General features: G+C 32.7%; 1 protein-coding gene across 45 annotated transcripts in view; it reads right to left on the bottom strand.

Moving 5' to 3' along the window:
- LOC118263930 (mucin-17) overlaps positions 1-19835 on the bottom strand; it is a 135261-nt gene extending 115426 nt beyond the window's left edge. For 42 of the 45 annotated variants that reach the window (XM_050705555.1, XM_050705559.1, XM_050705558.1 and 39 more), the window contains exons 1-2: positions 19685-19830; positions 19336-19456 (exon numbers count right to left, since the gene is read on the bottom strand). The gene's annotated coding sequence lies outside the window, so the exon portion shown is untranslated. Of the gene's footprint in view, positions 1-19335; positions 19457-19684 lie in introns of all 45 variants that reach the window. The other 3 variants (XM_050705517.1, XM_050705549.1, XM_050705540.1) reach the window with 1 other exon arrangement.
- Between the last annotated feature and the right edge of the window lie 207 nt (positions 19836-20042).

The raw sequence follows: 20042 nt of genomic DNA, 5'->3' as shown, positions 1-20042 counted from the left end.
AATGATAAGTGCACATTTCACTCCTATCTCTACCATGAATACTGCGTACCATCTCTGATACTAAACATTTTACTTACATTGTTGCATTCATGTAATTACTTAGATTAATCATGTTACTACTATTTTATTGTATGTGTTGTAAAATATAGTTATTTAGTTCAACTACAATACTGGTGAGAGTTGCAATTGTATGAGTAAGAAAAATTCCGATTTGCACTGTCTAAAATTGCACATACGTATTTACCCCAACGCAGATCTTATATACCATCTACGAGGGGTTAAGATTCTATAAAATTATAATCTCAAACCCACCTCTAGTCCACTGGACTATGAGTCGCCTACAAAATAGGGTTTATTCCAAATTCAATACAAATCTATACGTTTGACGAGCGAGCTGGTGATTTTATTTTATAAGTTCACATTTGTCAGAGAGCGGTGCTGCCTGGTCTGAGTCAAATTGTATGTATGTAGTAATTAATAATTGTTTTACTCTTTTTCTCTTAAGAAAAATTGGAATTGATAAATGAATTTATCACAGCCGCGTAAACTTGACTTATTTGATTGTATCATAATGCTACAGCAGTTTCAAACTTAGTACGGACATAACATACATACAAATGCACCTGTCCAACACAGATTACAAGAAACGTTTCATTACATTGTCCACAGACAATGTTTTCACTTCCCTTTGACGATAAGATTACCAGTTTTTTGGAAATGTTAAAGTGTTAAGTAGATGTTCAAGTTTTCACCTTTTTGGTAAAGGTTGCGACAAATTAAATAATTTCACCTTATACGAGTATTGTGCAGCTGTTCTTCTGCCTTACAATTTGGACCTGAATTGCACAAGAGTACTCAAAGATGGACCGAAGTTTTAATTCCAACTATATTTTGTGAGATATGACATTTAATAGTAGCTTCATCATCATCATCATAATCAGTCACAAGACGTCTACTACTGAATATAGGCCTCCCCCAATGACTTCCAGATAGGTTAGGACCTCATTGCTGTGGGAAATGTTGAGGAGAGAAGGGCAAGAGGACGATCCCCAACTAAATGATCCGACCAGCTAAAGGAAAACCTAGTATCGAGGATCTACACCAATAAAAATGTTTTTCTCTATTAATGTACGTGAGTAAACCGCGATTTAGTTAATTATCATTAAGGTCATCGTCCTCTTCCTCATAAACCGTAAGTTATCCACTGGTGAACGAAGATTTCCTCCTCTACAAAACACCGTCTTTACATACTACTAAGAATGTAATAGCAACAAATTATACATTTTGACTGACTTGCAAATGAAATTTAAAAGCCAAATGCGTTCGCAACCACAAGCTTTAACACAATAACTTTTCTTTTCTTTTTAAAAACCACAATTACTTTCTTCGGACACAATTTCTTGCGATTCGCTTCGCTAGTGGACACGTAGCTTAATGTAGGTACGCACATAGAACTAAACAAACCAATTTATCATGGTCTCGCTTTGTATGAGCTATCCACACAATAGACGGTCAGTTTATACTGGTTTTGCATAACTTGATGTGTGCCTAATGTACATAGGTATATACTTATGTCGGCACGGAACATAGTCGGTGTCATTACAATTAATTGCATAATTATGAGCCCCATGACGACTGTTGTAGTGTTAGTGTAAAATTAATTAGCCATCAGTAATTCAGCAATTATTGTAATTTACGGCACGTCGCCGTCGGCATGAGAAACGCAAAGATAGGCTCATTGCGTTTGTCGAATTAGCTTTGATGATGTTATGTTGATGTGGGTAATTAATGATTAAGGTACTCTAACGCTAATTTGGTTTGAGGATAAGGTTCTTTGATGGTAATCATTAGTTCTGTTGGATTGGAAAACTCTGAACCTGACTTGACACTTCTTCTAATATTCCCAACAACCCTTAAATTCCTTAGTGTATAAGTGGGTTGCGGGCCTTTTGCCCCCAAAAATTTCGGGTGTCCAAGGAAGACACCGATAGCCTAGCAAGTGAAAAAAATGTCGGTTGGTTGGTTTTTTGGCTACTGGCGTTTATCATGAGCTCTCATGCGACTAGCAAATTACGTTAAACCCCCACATTAACATCAACCGCTATCAAAACACCCATTCAACTTCACAATACAAATTATCGCAAGTACTAAGCTTAGCGTGCTTATCCATAATCAGATTAAATATGCAAAACCATCTCCGACCAGCCCTAACAAATTACTGAACGCCTTGACCGAAACACCGGACCATGCAAAATACTTCCCACCAAACACAGATGGTCATCTGCCCTGTAATTTGCTACTAAATTAGTATACAAATCTACATTCTATAACCTTGTGAGATGAACTGCATTTAGTTTAAGTAGTGCATCAAAAATGTATCTACTTTTTATAGCAGTAAGGTGTATTTATTATTGCGATGATGCTATAAATAGGGGCCCATGCTGTACCTATATGTTGGTGTTGCAATTAAAGTGGCTAGAATATTCTAGCCACTTTAACTCACTTAAAGAAATTGGCGCCAGTATCGATATCGATACTGTCGCCAACTCACTTAAATAAATGTGTTAATACTATAACCTGTGTAAGTACCTGTGAACCTTTGCTGTTCTTTTTACAGCCTTAGTCACTTTCCCATTTTTATGGAGCGTATATCAAATATAGAAGTCATAGTAGAAGGCAGTGACGTCTAATGGCTTATACGTTGATGATGATGATTTCAAATATAGCCTAATATCCAAAAAATCTATAGACAGAAAGATTATTAAGAATGTCTATTACTAACTATACTTAGATACATACCTACCTACAACTCTCCTAAAATTTAATAAAATATAGTACAACGTCTAGCTAAATCTAACAACTTATACCTGACCTAGCTAACACAAGGTCAGGGGAAAGAAGAAGATCATAAACCTTGCACGTACATACAAACATACAATATATAATTACACTAATCGCCTGACGTATGAAGAATTGAGATCAATAAGATAATCTCAAGTCATCAGCACGCGTATTGTTCTAAAGATCAGATAGGAACTGGTAATCTGTGTTTGTTTTATAATAATGTGTTATTTTGAAGGCGTTCTGAACTTGATTTTGAATGGTCTATTTTGGTAATGGAGTTTAATTGAAATTGGGGCTTTAACTCGACCTACAAAGAGCTATTATGATGAGTAATACTAATGTTTGACATTTGACATTTTTGTTACAGTTTAACAAATAAAAAATATCACTCTAGATACAACCGAAGACAAGATTGGGGCCTGAGAAAAAAATTGTGAATCTAATTCGTAACAGACTAATAATATTTGTTTAAGCAAAGCCAATTCAGCGCAAAAACAGCAAATTAACTATTTAAAACAAAAAAAAACTCACCTGAACTTTTTGTCACGACAAAATTATACCAACGTTTTTATAAATATCTAGATCGATCTTAGCATACCAAGTAACACTGCAATAATTTTACACCAGTTTAGACTACAAGATGATTGCGCTTCACAATCTGCACATTCGATATGGTTACAGTGTCAAGACCTAAAATAAAAATCCTCTGACTGATCGACACTTTAGCAATATCTAACATTTACGACAATCACGATCGTTAACTTTCATCATCGTTATGGGTAAAGGATCCCTCCTCCCGAATTCACGATTGTTACAATACAAAATACTTTCTATTTCAAATCGTGAAAGGTTGTTCTCTAGTCTGAACAATCCTTTTGACACTTTGATGTGTAGTTTCTATTATAAGTTAAGAATATGTAGAGATACTTATGAGTTGTTTCATTATTTGGGTGGTCGAATATATGATTAACAATATTCTATGACTTATAAGGAGGAAAGAATCCTATCTGTATTTTACAAGGAGTCTGCTACATGGAGTACCACAGGGAAGCGTGTTAGGACCATTTATTTTTACTTTGTATTATTAGTATAGTATCAGTAATTCTATTGAAAGGGGCGAAAAAAGTAACCACTACTTAAAATATATATTTTTTCATACACCAAAATTGCATACAAAACATAACCTTGACTATGACGGATGTATAGTGTCTGAAGACTAGAACAATTCTTCAGATACGAAGATAATAAGCTATTTGACACTTCAATTATAACAGGAGAGCAACAAGGTGGGCCTTTGTATGTTAATGGGAGCCAATCTATGTAACAATGCAGGAAGGACTTATGACCTTTTTGATTTGTGCTATGATTGAATAGCTAAAATATTATAAGCTATAATTATGTGGCTAGTATTATGTTTGTTTGTTTTGGGGATAATTTATTATATGTTACCGCGCCTCAAATATCGCATACAATTTCAAGGTTAGTTGGCTGGTGCAGCGATAATCGAGTTTGCTGCTCAATTCCCATTATGGGCCCCTAGAATGGCTTGAAACTAGTCGGTCTATTGAACAGCTATATAAAAAAACCGTACAACTTAAAATATCCATAATATTAAAAAATATTGAAGATGGAAAACTCTGCAATAATACTCTATTTACTTTGCAGTTTCTGCGAGACAAGGGTAAAGTAACGCTAATATTAACATATATTTATTTATTTGTGGCAATATTATAAACATTATTTATTTATTTAATTACAAACAAAAAAATACTATAAAGGCGGACTTATGTTTTTATATTATATTAAATATTTTTTTTTATTATCACGTGTCACAAGTTGAGTGCTTGATGCATGTTTGAAGTCGTAGTCCCTAATTAGGCGCGAACCATTGACTCATTAACATATAGCGCGTGAATGGAGGTTGTATCCATTAACCGAGCAAGGAGGTTTGAAATGCGGATGTCGTTCGCTTTCCTGGCTTTTCCCAACTGGTATGGTATCGATACTAGAGGTTAAGTAACTTACTTTTATTTATTTCTTCTGTTTGCACAAAACGGAATCTAATTCTTGAGGCATTTTACCTATTTAACCTTTTGAAGTTTAAAACAACTTGGGGACTTATTTTAGCCGAAAGCAGTAAATTATTATTCTTTATACTTTTGTCAATCAATTCAAGTGTTGAGAGCTCAGTTACACTATAATGGAGAAGCCAGCAAGGACGAAAACGAGACAATAACAGGATAAAGGTATTGATGATGATAAAGTTATTGAAAACGTCAATGTAATACAAGTATTACACTGACTTTTATACACAATACTCGGTCCTACTCCTCCTAAACTCAGTACCTTACTTATATACTAGTGAATAAATGACCAATAAGGTAGCCCCAATTTATCAATTATTCTTTTTGTCAAATATTCAACTTCCTTATATAACAATGAATAAAATTCACGACAATCTAATTTATCTGTAGAAATAACACAATTCCAAATACATATAAGTCACGGATTACTAAGTTCGAAGCGTACCTAATGAATTCCGCCGCCGTTGGCAGCTGACTGGCGATAAATGTAACCGCAGCGTTAAAACTAACTGCTATAGTTATAGTTATTTGCAGTTATCTGCAAACTTTGTGTCGATTGTTGCAATTCTTACCAGTTACTTTAGTTGTTTATTTGTTTTGTGGCTTTGTTATAATTTTATGAGTTTTACTACGTCTTACGTCCTTAATCGAGGTCTTTCTATCTCTTTGCTAAACTAACTACATCAAAATCTTAGTTTAAACGTTAAAAGAAACAGAAAAAAGAGGAAAATAAATAAAAAGCTAACTTACAGCGTCGAAGAAATAGTCCTCATCGGAGTCGTTTAAATAGATAGATAGTAAATAATGTTATTAGAGAAAGGTGTGTATTGAAAGACGATGTAGTGACAAGGATTGGAAAGGAATGTTACGATGGTTTGGACAAGTAGAGAGGTGATTGAAAGTAGATTTACGAAAGAAGTATACAGAGTGGATATGAGTGGGGCCGTCGGTAGAGGGCACATATTGACCAGATTGGCGATATATTAAATAAGGGCCAAATTAAAGAACCCTTAACCAACAAGCATATATGAAAAGACTGATGACTGTTGATGAAGCGTAAGAAGTATGTAAGATTCATAGCTATTGGAGTTCCCTTGTCTCTGCCTACCCCAATGGAAGACAGACGTGAAGTTATGTATATATGTATGTAGTAATAGACAAACGTATATAAAAACGAAGGTAACCTTCGTATTTATAACATTAAGTTGGACTTTATGGAAAATTGTATAATGAGTTAGGCTGATTTATTTGTTTAGGTGTCGTTAATCTATAAATGGATCCATAGTGGGTGGCGAATGAGAGATGACGAATGTTCTACCAGAACCGAATTAACTCAATGATGACCTTAAATTATATAAGTTGACAACAAGAAATACTTGTAATCGGCGACGTTTGTACCCAAAATCTTTTAAAGAAAGAATAGAATCTGGCGTTACTTTGCCGAAATCGATGCTACATTAACAATACAATATTTTTATAGTTTTTATTCCGCTTGTAGATGTATTTTCAGCATGCGGTGTGCAGCACCACCCTCCCACCCGCAATTAAATGCTCACGCAGCAGGAATAAAAACTAAAAATGTATTGCAATGTTAGTGAAGAAATACTAACTTTGATTTTATAGTAACTTTCGTGAGACATACTAAATTAATTATTATGTTATCGGCTTACTCACGTAATGTTTTGACGAGGAACTCAACTAGTTTCAAGCCATGCTAGAGGCTCATATTCATGTTGCAACATTCGTCAAAACATTACTTGAGTAAGCCGATAACATAATTTAATACTAACTTTAAACAATTTTCACTATAACCACAAAGTATTTTACTATGACTGTTATATAGTTACTACACAGGTACACAGCTAGTTACATCACGTTTTTCCTCTATAAAACCATTTGATCTAAAAAACGTTACAAATAACGTATAAACAGTAATTAACGCAATGGAATGTCCAGTAATCCCAAACGAGATCAGTAACGTTGTATCTTGTAACGTAAACGTTAAGTTACATCACGTTTTTCCTCTATAAAACCATTTGATCTAAAAAACGTTACAAATAACGTATAAACAGTAATTAACGCAATGGAATGTCCAGTAATCCCAAACGAGATCAGTAACGTTGTATCTTGTAACGTAAACGTTACCGTAGGAAGTCTGCGTAAAGAGTTCACTTTCTAAACCAGAGCGGCGCAAGCGCCGGTTCGTGTCACAGACTAGAAAAAAGCAGTACAACAATTTAGTTTATTTACAAGCGTGGTTATTTTTGTAAACAAAGATTTTGATTGAAGCTTTTTATCAAGGAAGGAATTTCATTGTTGGCTTGTTTAATTTAGTATTAAAAATACTAACACAATCTTGATTGCGGCTATTAATGCTGTATCAAAAAACCCAATAATTTATTCAATAATCCGTACAAAGCGTATTTCTAAGATTTTTTCTAAACTCTTTCGTTAATTATAATTTGATTTATGTGTACTTATTTACCAATAGATATGTATCTTCACGCATGAATATTTATTCTCTTTTGCGTGCCTATTTGCCTATTAATAATCGAATTAATGAGTATTAGTACTAATATGATGTGTTTGCTCACAGTTTTGCATAATTATTTTGCAATCTATCTAGAAATCACTGTGTAAAAAATTCCATAGTTCCTTAAGTTAGATTTTATTTCTTTTAAGTTGTAAATATATTTGTTATATAGTTACTATTATATTTAGTTTAATTATTTCTCACTATATTTAACTTACAAAGTATCTCGTAAATAAAGTGATATTCCTTTTATTACAACTCGAAACGGGATATTTACCATGTTTTTCTATTTTTATGAGTTTCCGATATTTCGGCACTGTTGCAAATATCCCATTTCGAGTTCTAATAATAGTGTTAGTGACCATGTCAGTTTAAAAACTGATATTCCTTTATTTTAAGCAGGAAAAAGTAAAAAATCTGACCAATTAATTAACAACTACTTTAGACATACTGCAATATAATATACTCTGTGTTCTAAATCAACCACCGGAGCGCGGCGTATACTTTATTTTACCGTTTTAACATATCAATGACACTTTCGCCAACGTAATCGTAACGTAATACTGACTGGACGCGCACGTGAAACTGACAGTATAATTACACATATGTATGTATGTATGTATGTATGTATGTACGTGGTCTTTCTACTGAGCATTCTCACGGCTATCACACCTTTCATCTAGTTTGTCAAGTGCATTATTGTTATATTTTTAGTGAATATTTTAAATGTCTTTTTGGGTAATAATGTTGTCAACATTACGTTGGAATAGTTCTTTCTTTCTTTTACCCAATGACATAACTGCCTTTTTATTCCCGAAGTGGTAGGCAAAGGGGACATTACGGCAGGTAATACCGCTATACAATGTACATAAATTTTGCACCAATTGTGTTATAACTCCCCTGTAATAGGGGATAAGCTGGGTATATGTAGAATATTTGTATCACATCTTCTATTACATGTCTGACTACCATACAATAACTAATTGCATAAACACTTAGCTTCACTAACGGACAGACTATTTATTTATTGACGTTTTAAAAGTACCTGATAATGGTTTAATTCAAATAAATGCTTTTGACTTTGCAAAATCAGAGTATAATTGAATAAAATACACAATCAAATTACCTAACACAACTACTCTTTTTATACCTACTAAACTTCACACATTATCCTCACAAATAACTTGTAATATAAAATAGCATTGAACACCTGTTTATTGCTTCACGAAGCGATAAATAACAGCGGAGAGCAATAGCCGAAGTATTTGGAGTTAAATCAGTGAAGCGTAATCCAATAGTTCACTCCTATTGTTGTTACTTATACTATTGTGTCATTCAGTTTAGATTCAGACTGATCGGTTAAACCGGTGATTACAGGCGTGACTGCTAAACTTGAAATACTAGATCGTTTGACATCTTAGTTAGTGCTGTTTTAAAAGACTAGGCTTTTGTTCCCTAAAGAAAAAAATCAATTTACAATTTCGATAGTGTTGCAACGAGAGCTTGACTCAACTTCACCACGGGGCGCTATAACCCATCTTCGTGAATTCGATACAGTTTATGAGGATATTGATAAAAAATCTCGTGAAAAAAAATTAATTATCAAGCGTATCTCGAGAAACAGTCAAGTTCACGGTGGATCATTTTTGCAATCCTGTGTTATAGTTATTTATTTTGCCTACTCGCCCGTGTAGAGTCTTTGTTAAAATACAAAAGTTTACTTGCTAGCTTCCTAACAATGTGAGTAACATAACTATTCCTACATACCTACCTCGCTTCATCAACAGTCATCAGTCTTTTCATGTATGCTCATCGGTTAAGGGTACTTTTAATTTGGCCTTTATTTAATATATTGCCAATCTGGTTGAGGTATGTAAGATTCGTAGGAATCGGTGTTCCATTGTCTCTGCCTACCACCATTGGAGATAGACATGGGGTTATGTATGTAACATAACTATTATAGTGAAAAGTGTAATTCGTTTTGAACTGAGACAATTAAAGCAGTATTTTACGATTTTACCAAAAACAATTAGAAATAATGCCATTATAACATAAGATATTAAATATAATAGTGTAATGATAGTAATTTCAGTAATTTCAAAGTGTTATGATAGATTACAGATGTTAATTTCAATTCGTTTCTGGGTCAAGTTGAAGCGACGCAATATCTAGTAGAAAGTCGATTACGATAACTTGTTCCTAACAAAAGGGGTTTAGTTTGAAGCCTAGATTTGAATACTAGAACTGGTTATTTCTAAAACTAGTGGATTGTTACTAGTCATGACTAAATTTGGAATATTAGTTGTTTAGGATTTTTAAATAAGTATAAAACTGCTTATAGGATTTCTTCTGCTTTTAGTATAATAAAGTTTGTTTAATTAGGTCAGTCTATAAATCAGTGTCTTAGATATTGTATTGGCATTAAAAAAATAATTTATTAGACGTATTTTTATAATATCACGATTAACGATACGAAATAAATAAAGATTTCTATTATTTTTTCTATTTCTAGTATATGTGTCTAGCCTTTGAAAATTATTAATGGATTCGTGATAAAAAGTAAGTATTTAATCACAAAATTTACATTTATATTTATCTAGAAAAAAAGTCATAATTCAAAATGTTACATTTTTTAATTCTAGATTTGAATAAGTACGGTACTTTTTAATTCTATTAACTTATTTACTCACACTTATTATACATATATGTTTAGGAAAAAATATTTGCATAAATCTATCTACTAGAAGGTTCTATGTAAATATATTCTTGTTAGTTCAGTTTTTAATTAAATCCTACTAATATTTTGAATGCGAAAGTTTTATGAGGATGAATTCTTAATCTTTCTAGCATTAACTACTGAATGGATCTAGCGAATTGGACACAGCGTTGCATTATCGGACAATTATCTTCGTCGCTTCTCGCTTCTTCAAACAAGACGCAACCACGCTAATTTGTCACCTTGAAGCAAAAATATAAAAAATAATACTTAATAAAAAAGAGCTCTAAGTCAAAGTCAAATCATTTATTCCAATTAAACCATAAATAGGTACTTTTCACTACAGGACTGATCGACAGATAGACATTTTGAATATTATTATATTTGCATTAACGTCCAAAAGAACGTTTGACGTTTGAAATGTCAACAAAAAAAGAAATAAATATTAGTCTGTCCGTCAGTGAAACTAGGTGCTCGTTCCAAAGTGTAGCTTTACTTCAGTTAGATTTCAGTCAGGTATTCTATGTATTATAGTAGGCTATATTTTTATACCAGTAAAGCGAGTGAAGCTACTTCTATAAATATGGAAGTACGAATAATACAGGTAAAGCTAATAACAGAAGTTTAATACAACCATAAAAAATACTTTCGTTTTCAATCTCACAGCATTGGACAGCCACATTCTTTCTCGTTGCTATCGGTCAATAGAAGCAGAGCAACCTTTTTTGTTGGCACTACGTCACTCGGTTCAGTTTACCCAACTCGTGACGTCACTGGCCAGTTGTTTTTGTTAAATAACTTACAAAATTAAATTCAGTCGACATTTATGTAATTTTCGTGTTAATTAATGAAGATTGATTTATAATTTTGTGTGTATTGAAGTGTTTATGGTAGTTTTAGATATGTATGGGTTGTATATCCATACATACACTGGGAATCGATGTATCTTACTAGTATTATAATTTCGATAGTTTGTGTCTGTGTATGTTTGTTACTCAATGACGTCGAAACGGCTGAAAAGATTGGGATTTAATTTGAAACAGGAATAAATTGTGATCTGGAATAATACATAAGCTAATTTTTATCCTACAGGAACGCGAACGAAGCTGTGGGCAGAAGCCAGTATAAAATAATGTACGTGATATATTAATAATTGATAGATAGATATTATAGAATAATTTATTCAAAGTTTGTCATGGAAGTCTTTGATTTTAATTGGTCACTATGTGTTTCTAGTAAGTAAACGTACATACTAAAGTCGTAGAAAAACTTTTAAAGTGATAATTCAAATATTTTAACTGGAAACACGCAACAGCACTACTTACGACAATAACACAAGAAAGAGGTTGTTAACTCGCCGCCTACAGCCTACAGCCATTACTTATTTGTTACAATTCATTACAAACAATAGACGTTTAACTTTTACTTTAGCAAGGAAATAACTTCATTAGGAGACACATTAATTTGACTTTTTTTAAACTAGTTTGAATATTAACATGCTTCGATGAATATTAATTAATACACAAGCAATGTGACAGCTTTATAAAGCGACGCTTGAATTTGCAAGGGAAATGAAGAAAGTGGTGAAACCAGTGACCTTGACTTGTATGTATAACGCGAACAAAAAATGTAGTATGAGCGAAATGACTACGCGACGCGATTAGCGCGTTGATGTCTTTTATATGGAGGAATCGCGAGGAAGATTCGTTTTTAAATGTGTGAAAATAAAATGTTGGTAAGCGATGGTATCGCATTGAATATTGTTATTTAGGTCGTTGAATATTCTGAATACAGTGATGAGTGTAAATATAACAGTTTATCAGGTTACTAAAGAGCAAAAATGTTACTGATATTTAATGTTATTATTATTACCTTCAAAATTGGATTTAATCATGGTCCAAGGCTATTTTTATTATATTATAAAGTGTTAGATAAAACCGTCCTGATAGAATCAAGGAGAATTGACAATCCACACTCAATCACAAATCATCACAACCTGTTCCACATTAAAAATCTCCATAAACACACACAAATTAACTGTTAATCTTCTTAAAAAACCCGCCTCAAAACGTGGGACATCATTACCAAGAATGTTGACTTTTACAGCAATTCCAATGACTGTGAGACTGAATAAGGATGCAGACGAACTTTCACTTACTTTTTTTTTATTTTAGATTCTGTCGGACATTTTAGACTTTGGGGGCTTTACGTTTGAAAGGCTTCGAGGTAGCTTTAAGATAATTTCTCTTTGGTCATCGACGTCTATGTGTTGATTAAATAAATATATTGCATTTATTCTAAAGAGGACTTGAGAAGGCTAAGTCAACATTACGTATTACATTTCAACTTTTAATTTTATTATAACACTAGCTTTTGCCCGCGACTTCGTTCGCGTGGAATAGTGACTTCCGGCAAATTTTTGGTTTTAACCATATAGTTCCCAATCTCGCGGAATCTCTTCAAAAATGAGACGTAAAAGATATTCCAGGGAACTCTTCAAAAATCAACATAATGAGCTCTGCGTTTGAATTTAATAGATGTATACTCACTTAGGGCATTGAAAAAATTGTTTAAAAACGGACTTAAACTAAAGAAATATTATAATCTTTCCGAACTTAAGATGAAAACTAACTTAAAACTAAAGAAAGCTACGAATTACGAATTTATAACAATTAAAAAAGAAATTATATTACAACCTATCCTCTATGCTATAATAACCAAGCTTAAACTAAATAATTTAAAAGTAACGACTTAAATCTAATCTATCTAATTAATTAATAAATTAGACTTACAATTTTATTAAAAAACTAACTACAGTAACTACTAATAATCGATATCAAACTAAACCTACGTTAAATAATTTAACCAGAAAACCAGAAAAACCCAACAAATAAACTTATTAATTGACAAATAAAACGAAACCAATTTATTTAGAATATACGAAACAGCAGGACCACTACAGACAAATAGTCATACGACTGATAATACACTTTTTCTACGATAGTACCGAAGCGCTCGGCCGATACCCAACCAAATGAATGTAACGAAACCATAGCGCGATCTATTTCTATTTTTATTTTTTGATTTTTGAAATAAAATATCCTATGTCCTTTCTAAGGTTCTAAACTATATCTGTACCAAATTTCAACCAAATCCGTCAAATAGTGGCGGAGATTAATGGTATAAGCATAGAATAGTGTTCGACGTGATTCTTTAATTTGACATAACTTTTTTATTTATGAACCGATTAACATGAAACAAACACTAAATGTAAATTGAAGCATACCACAATATATTCGTGAAAACCGCATCCAACTCGGATCAGCCGTTTCTGAGATTAGCGCGCATAGACACACAGACAAACAGATAAACAGACAAACAGACAAAAAAAAGTTAATTACATTTTTGGGTTCGACATCGACATAACAATAACCCCTGCTATTTTTTTATTTTTATTTTCAATGTACAGACAGCACTTTTCTACGATTTTATTATATGTATAGATTTAGTAGGTATGTTGGTTTATCACACTATTACACCTAAACTGCTTGACTGATTTTGATGAATTTTAGTTCAGACATAGACGAAATTCTAGCAACAATTTTGGAATTCATTTAATAGGTGTATAGTCAGTAAGAGTCTGATACTCCCTCTCGCCTCCCCCAAGACGAGAGAAGTCATTGGATAATTTTAACTCCTTAATAAAAAAGGTCCAATTTTGCGAAAACGTTAGGTGCTGTAGTGAGTGAAAGGGATAAAGAATATTGTATTCGCAGATAAACTGACATATATTATCCATCATGAGTTGTATATGTATGTATTGTATGAGAATTCAGAATGGCTTTGTCCGGTCAATACCCGTGTGACTGACATTTCTTTGAGTATATTATGTATGTATTATTATTATGTAAAGTAATCAAATTCTCTCTCCACGAAGTATATAAGATAAGCTTCGTCATAATCTTGTATGTATGAGTGTCCATTCATTTCTTCAACAATACAATATGCGTAAGTAAAAAGTTTGTCGCGTAAAGAGAAATTATGCCTTTACGGATTGTTGTTAGCATTTTGCGAATAATGCTGAGTAATAGGAACTTTATATTTTAATGTAATTTGATTAAGATTTTACTGAGTCACTCTTTTTGTTTTGTTATTGTTAACTTTATGATAATGAAAATAATAATAATCACCTTATTTACTTATATAGATGCTTATATTTAGTTATTCATTAATTATACATAAAATGCAGTTGAGCTACGTCATAGATAAATTCAAATGTATTGTCTTTATAAATAAATATCAAGCTAAACATGGTTCTAGACTACAGATTATAATCAATTTTAAATGAAAAACTCATTTCATGAAAATGTATTTCATTCACTTAGTTTATGTGACTAAACACTTATTATAAAATAAATGTATTTGAAGTTATGGTTTATTTTATTACCTAGTTAATTGGAGTTATCCGTTCTACATTAGTTGTAACTCTCACTGCAAGTGACACAGTTTAAAGGACATTTGTATTTATTTATTTAACTTTCATTTTAATTTGCTTCGTGATACTACGAATATGGAGTCTCAGATCCAACGTTGTATGTTGTGTGTATGTTTGTATGTTTTAAAGAAACTTTAAACTTATTAGGTATTTGGGTTTACGTTTAGGTTTAATATGTTTTTAGCTTTTTGTGTTCGTAGTCGGTAGGCCAATAGACTGAGGTGTTAGAAAATTCACCCATTTTTTTGAAAATCATCCCATGTCTTCTTCCATCTTGGGTGAGGCGAGAGGAGTGTCAAACTTTTACTGACTAAAAACCACCCCGTTGCTTCTCCTGCTTATCGAGCCGGATTCCCGGTAACCCGCTAGGTAGTCCGCAGCTCCGGGTACATACATACCCTGTCTCTCAAGCTTCTGATTTTCACGTATACGATTCAAAAATAAAATCTTATAAAAATGTCCAAAGTAATGTATAATAGCACAAAGTTTTACAAAAATAAACAAAGAAACAGAAAGAGAAAGATTAAGTATTACCTACAGATTTAAATTGAGTCTAGTTTTTATTCAAAGCATGCTTAGATTATTGCGAAATCTGAAACACTTCCATTTCCTATTTAAAATTTCAGTGAATGAAATCTTCCTTCATCATTACGTCATATTATATCTATAGCTATATTTATATCATTGCCTACCTAACTACCGTGAATACAACAATATAATAATACCTTAAAATCAGTCATACTAAATGAGAAATGATATTTTTGTGACTTTCTTGTGTATGCATTGTTTTGTCTCGGTTACTTGGTTCTCTATCGGTGACGTCTAGTATATTGTTGCGTAATGATAATACGGTTATAATTATGTATATGCTTACGGATTTATATGTACGGTAAGTATGGTAATGTTAATTACTTTTGCTTTAGATTTTTCGGATAAAGAGTTTTTGTTGATTACTTAAGAATGTATTATCGTAATTCTTGTCTGTGGTTTGGTGTATGTATGAGTATTATTTTGAACTATCTTTTAGCTGCGGCTTTGCGCATCTAATAACCTGTATTCTTTTCCGTACTCCCAACAATATTTATGCAAGATTTAGTATAAAGAATATACTGTAGCATTTATAAACGTAACAAGCCATCATCCTTTACTAATGAGTTCACAACAACTATAAGAGACCAACAACAACAATTCGGCTTGTTAAGCCGAATTGTCCCATACAAAGTCATTGGGTGGAATTAGCTATAGGATTATGTAAATAAGTACTAATAACACTAACATAGCATATAAGCATTTTCTGTTACTAACTCACTAACAAAGTATGGACTACTATTGAGTCTGAAATAAAGATAATTTTACTTTGTTTTTTATTTTTAAGACTACTGAGACAGTAGTATCCAAGTTTATCAAACCGTGCCACTGTTAATCTGCACAATTCGTGCTCACTTGGAGTAATATGTTACAAAATATATGTTATAAGACATAATATCCTCAATACTACAGTCTGATGGATGCGTGGCACGCGACTGTTATCTGATGCAGATACTAACATGCTGTATGTATGATACGTTTTATTATTTTGAAGATAACTTTGTGGCTTGGAAGTGTAATACATAGTAGGCTTTTTATTACGTTTTGTAAAATGTAAGTTAGACTCCTGTCTTTGTAGTTAATTTGTTCCACCTATTATTCAATTTACTGTAATTTATATAAGGCTTACAAAAGATTATAAAAAATAGCTGTATCTATCGGGTCGCACTATAAATTTTCAGTAGGTAATAACTGGAAATCACTAAATTATCAGTAATTACTAAATGTTGCCCCACACTACGATTTTCTCCAGTGTCGAGGGTGCGTTTACATGCACATGATAGCCAATCCCAAAACAACAATTTGTGGATCACACAGAATTGCTCCGTGCGGGAATCGAACCCGCTATACCTACGTTACACACATTAATGACTTTGCATACTACTTTTAAGAGGTCAATGAAAATGCAAGTAAAATATCACTCACTATTTGAGATTATAGTTACCAATAGTAGGTATTTGAGATTAACCGAAATAGACAGATTACTTTCTTATTACGGCGTCAGAAGACGTTGACGTGACACGAATCAGCAATGATTTTGATTCGATAACAAAACAGCATGACGTATACCTACTGCAAAGAGATCTTGATAGCAATATATTTGCTTTTAAACTGCTGTCAAAATTAATATTTCTGATGATGATAGAATAATTGATGTGTACATGTATTTGGTAATTAGTAATAGTTAGTGAATTAATCATATTTTATTTCTTTTCAACAGTTAATTAAAACGTAACCGTTAGTTTTATTGTCAATCAAAAATCAGATGACAAGTTGACAGAAATAAATCTTAAATACTTTTATGTAAGTATAAGTACCTGTCGAAAAATATGTAACTACATTTTGACTAGTCAAAACTTCAGACCATTTATTAATTAAACACTTAATGATTCGTAATAGTTTAAGGTTCATATTTTGAATTGACGAAATTCGACTGTATAGGGCTTTCGGTACATTTTATTAGGGCAGGTAGAAACCACAGAGCCTAATAATAACCTCTTAGGATCCTTAATACTCTAGTTCCTAGATCATAAATAGTTGTTCAGCTACACAGTATTCATGGAAATTAACATACATTTCTGAATATACCTGTACAATAAATATTAATGAATAAAAACAATCGATTAACATGCAAAAATCTAAATCGTTGTTTAATATCAACACTTGAGTGAAATGTTTGCCGTTTGCCAGTAGCCGCACTCACGCACTCACTTTCTATACCAACTCGATTTTAAATCGATACATGGAATGTCGCTTTTTTATCCTACTTCGTTATTACAAGTAATATGTAACAAATAAATCTATTAAACTTAATTTTTCGAAAGCTAACATTGAGTTTATTATGTAATTTAGTTTTAAAAACTTATTTTGGATTGCTCACTGTTTTGTTTCGGTTTTAGTTGAGATTGGTGTTTGTGGAGTTAATTCTTATTATATTAAACGTAAATCTTATGAAATCAATAAGAAATATGTAAGAATTACAGCAATTGAATAAAATAAACAAGAATAAAAAAATGTAAGAAAAAAAACTGAACGATAAATTGCAATTTATAATCTGTAAATTGTATGTTTATTTTAAAACGGTCATTGTTTACTAGACACAAACAAAGGACTGTTTGAAAGCAGGAAACTTATTTAAAAAAGTAAAATTAACTTCGGCTACGTAGAACTGTATTTTGTTTATAATTATAAAAAAGGTTCGTATTATTTATTTGTGTAACACGTGCCCAATAGACCGCTGAAACTAACTGTAATATATTATTTATCTAACCACTTCTACTTACCTCTTAAGAGATAAAACGCATGATAGCATGTTAGGACCACAATAAAAAAAATCATACAAGATCTATATCAAAACAGATCTGAAACGTTAAGCAATATCTTGTTCCAAAAAATGAAAATATTTGACATTGAATATAATTGCCCGCAAGGTTCGTACATTGTTGAGTTGCTACCTTTTGCTACCATTTCGGCAAATGGCGGCACTAACCGACCGATTAGATCTAATTCTTGACCAACGACATTTGAATCGTGTAATAGTTTCTAGATCCGGGTATTTGTATAGGCAAACTGTAACGCTTGCGTTTGATACAGTAAGTAGGCGAGCACGGCAATAACAACTTTGTTAATTAGGGTTTTTCTCGTAACTGTTCGAGGGCGAAGTATTATGAGACCCTGTTATATCTTGAAACTAGTCGAGCATGGTCGAAAGGTTTAGTGAATAAGCTGTATTCTATATTTAACTTATTATGTTTATAAATAGCTTCATTTTTTGTCTGTGTTATTGTTATCTAAATAAAGATGTAATCAACCTAAGAATTAATGATAGTGTTTACAAACATGCTATGCTTTTAGTAATAGAATTATTATACTATAGTTATTTGATAGTAACTTAAATGTATAGTAGTGACTGCAAGTCGAATTAGTTCAATGAGTTGTTACTTTTACTTTTATCATAAAACATAGACTTGTTTAAAAACAAATCGGTAATACCAGTGACATAATTTACTAAGAAGTTGGTTATATATATTTTTATACGGCGGTTTGGTTAGCAAATTCGGTGATAGATTGTATATTATATTGCATAGTGTGCAACATGCAACATGCAACATTGTATGTATCGTAAATCTAAAGTTATTTATTACATGTTGATGTAACCTACAAGGAGTTAAACATTTATATTTTTACTATTTTTCTACAAAAGTTACCCATCTAAACGTGAAAGTAATTTTGCTTTGATTAAAACAATATTTAATTATCTCAGAAGTGAAATGTCGCAACGCAGCGCTGTGATATAGGGTACCACCGTTTACTTTCATAAAACAAGTTTTTGCACAAGCCTCACTTTGCAAAATGTTACCGAAACATATCATTTATAATTATTTCGCATACCTTGAACGTTTTAACGCGCGATATGATTTACTTTTGAACAAAATTAAGCTATATCTAGGTATCCGCTCGGACAGTACTCAGTCGTGACTGCTGCCACACTCATGGTCGAGACTTTAGAAAGCGAAAGATTTATCATTGACTCACAAATAATTACCTACACAAAATTATATTACGTGAAACTCACCTTTCAGTAATAATAAACTGTCTTCAACGTCAATTTGTTCTAAAATATGCACTGATTAATTTATTACGTGGAATCCACCATTATTCCATGTCACTTGTTGAAAACACCGATACCAACTTCACTGTTAAGTTTGAAAAAAAAACTTTAACACAACACGCACTTCCCGCCAAAATTCTACATTATTCGGAAAATTCAAATCGATATAGATCGATTTCCGTATCGATTGACAGATGTCAACGTCCTCGACGCAATCCGGACACTGGCGGCAAGTGTCGCCGTCGGTTCGGACTTTACGCGCGAGTGCACATCGATTGCAATGAAGAAAAATAATTATTTCGATTATTCGAACGTAGGGTTTGTGATGTTTGAATTTGTGGCGGGAAGCGTGTGTTACGTTGCGAGCGTGCGTTCGGAAATGTACGCGGAGGCCGGACGGTGCGCGAAAAGCGACTGCGGCCACTGGTGCTCTCGCGACACTCTCTGCCCACCGCTGGCCGCATGTGTAAATGTTAATCCGTGATATTATTTAGTTTAACCGATAAACGTTGAGCCGCTGCACTCGATACTACAACCCTTCTACCGTCGGCTTTTTGCCACATTTCGTACTTTGAGTAGCTCAATGAATATTGGTCGGTCTCAAAAGGAGATAGGCCATTTTGTTCGCACAAAGCGCGCATTCAGCAGCGATTTTTCAGTCTAGTTTTTTT

Source organism: Spodoptera frugiperda, chromosome 27 (genome assembly GCF_023101765.2).
Source record: "Spodoptera frugiperda isolate SF20-4 chromosome 27, AGI-APGP_CSIRO_Sfru_2.0, whole genome shotgun sequence".
In the NCBI taxonomy this organism is placed as follows: Eukaryota; Metazoa; Arthropoda; class Insecta; order Lepidoptera; family Noctuidae; genus Spodoptera; species Spodoptera frugiperda.
This window is presented reverse-complemented; position numbering and strand designations above follow the sequence as displayed.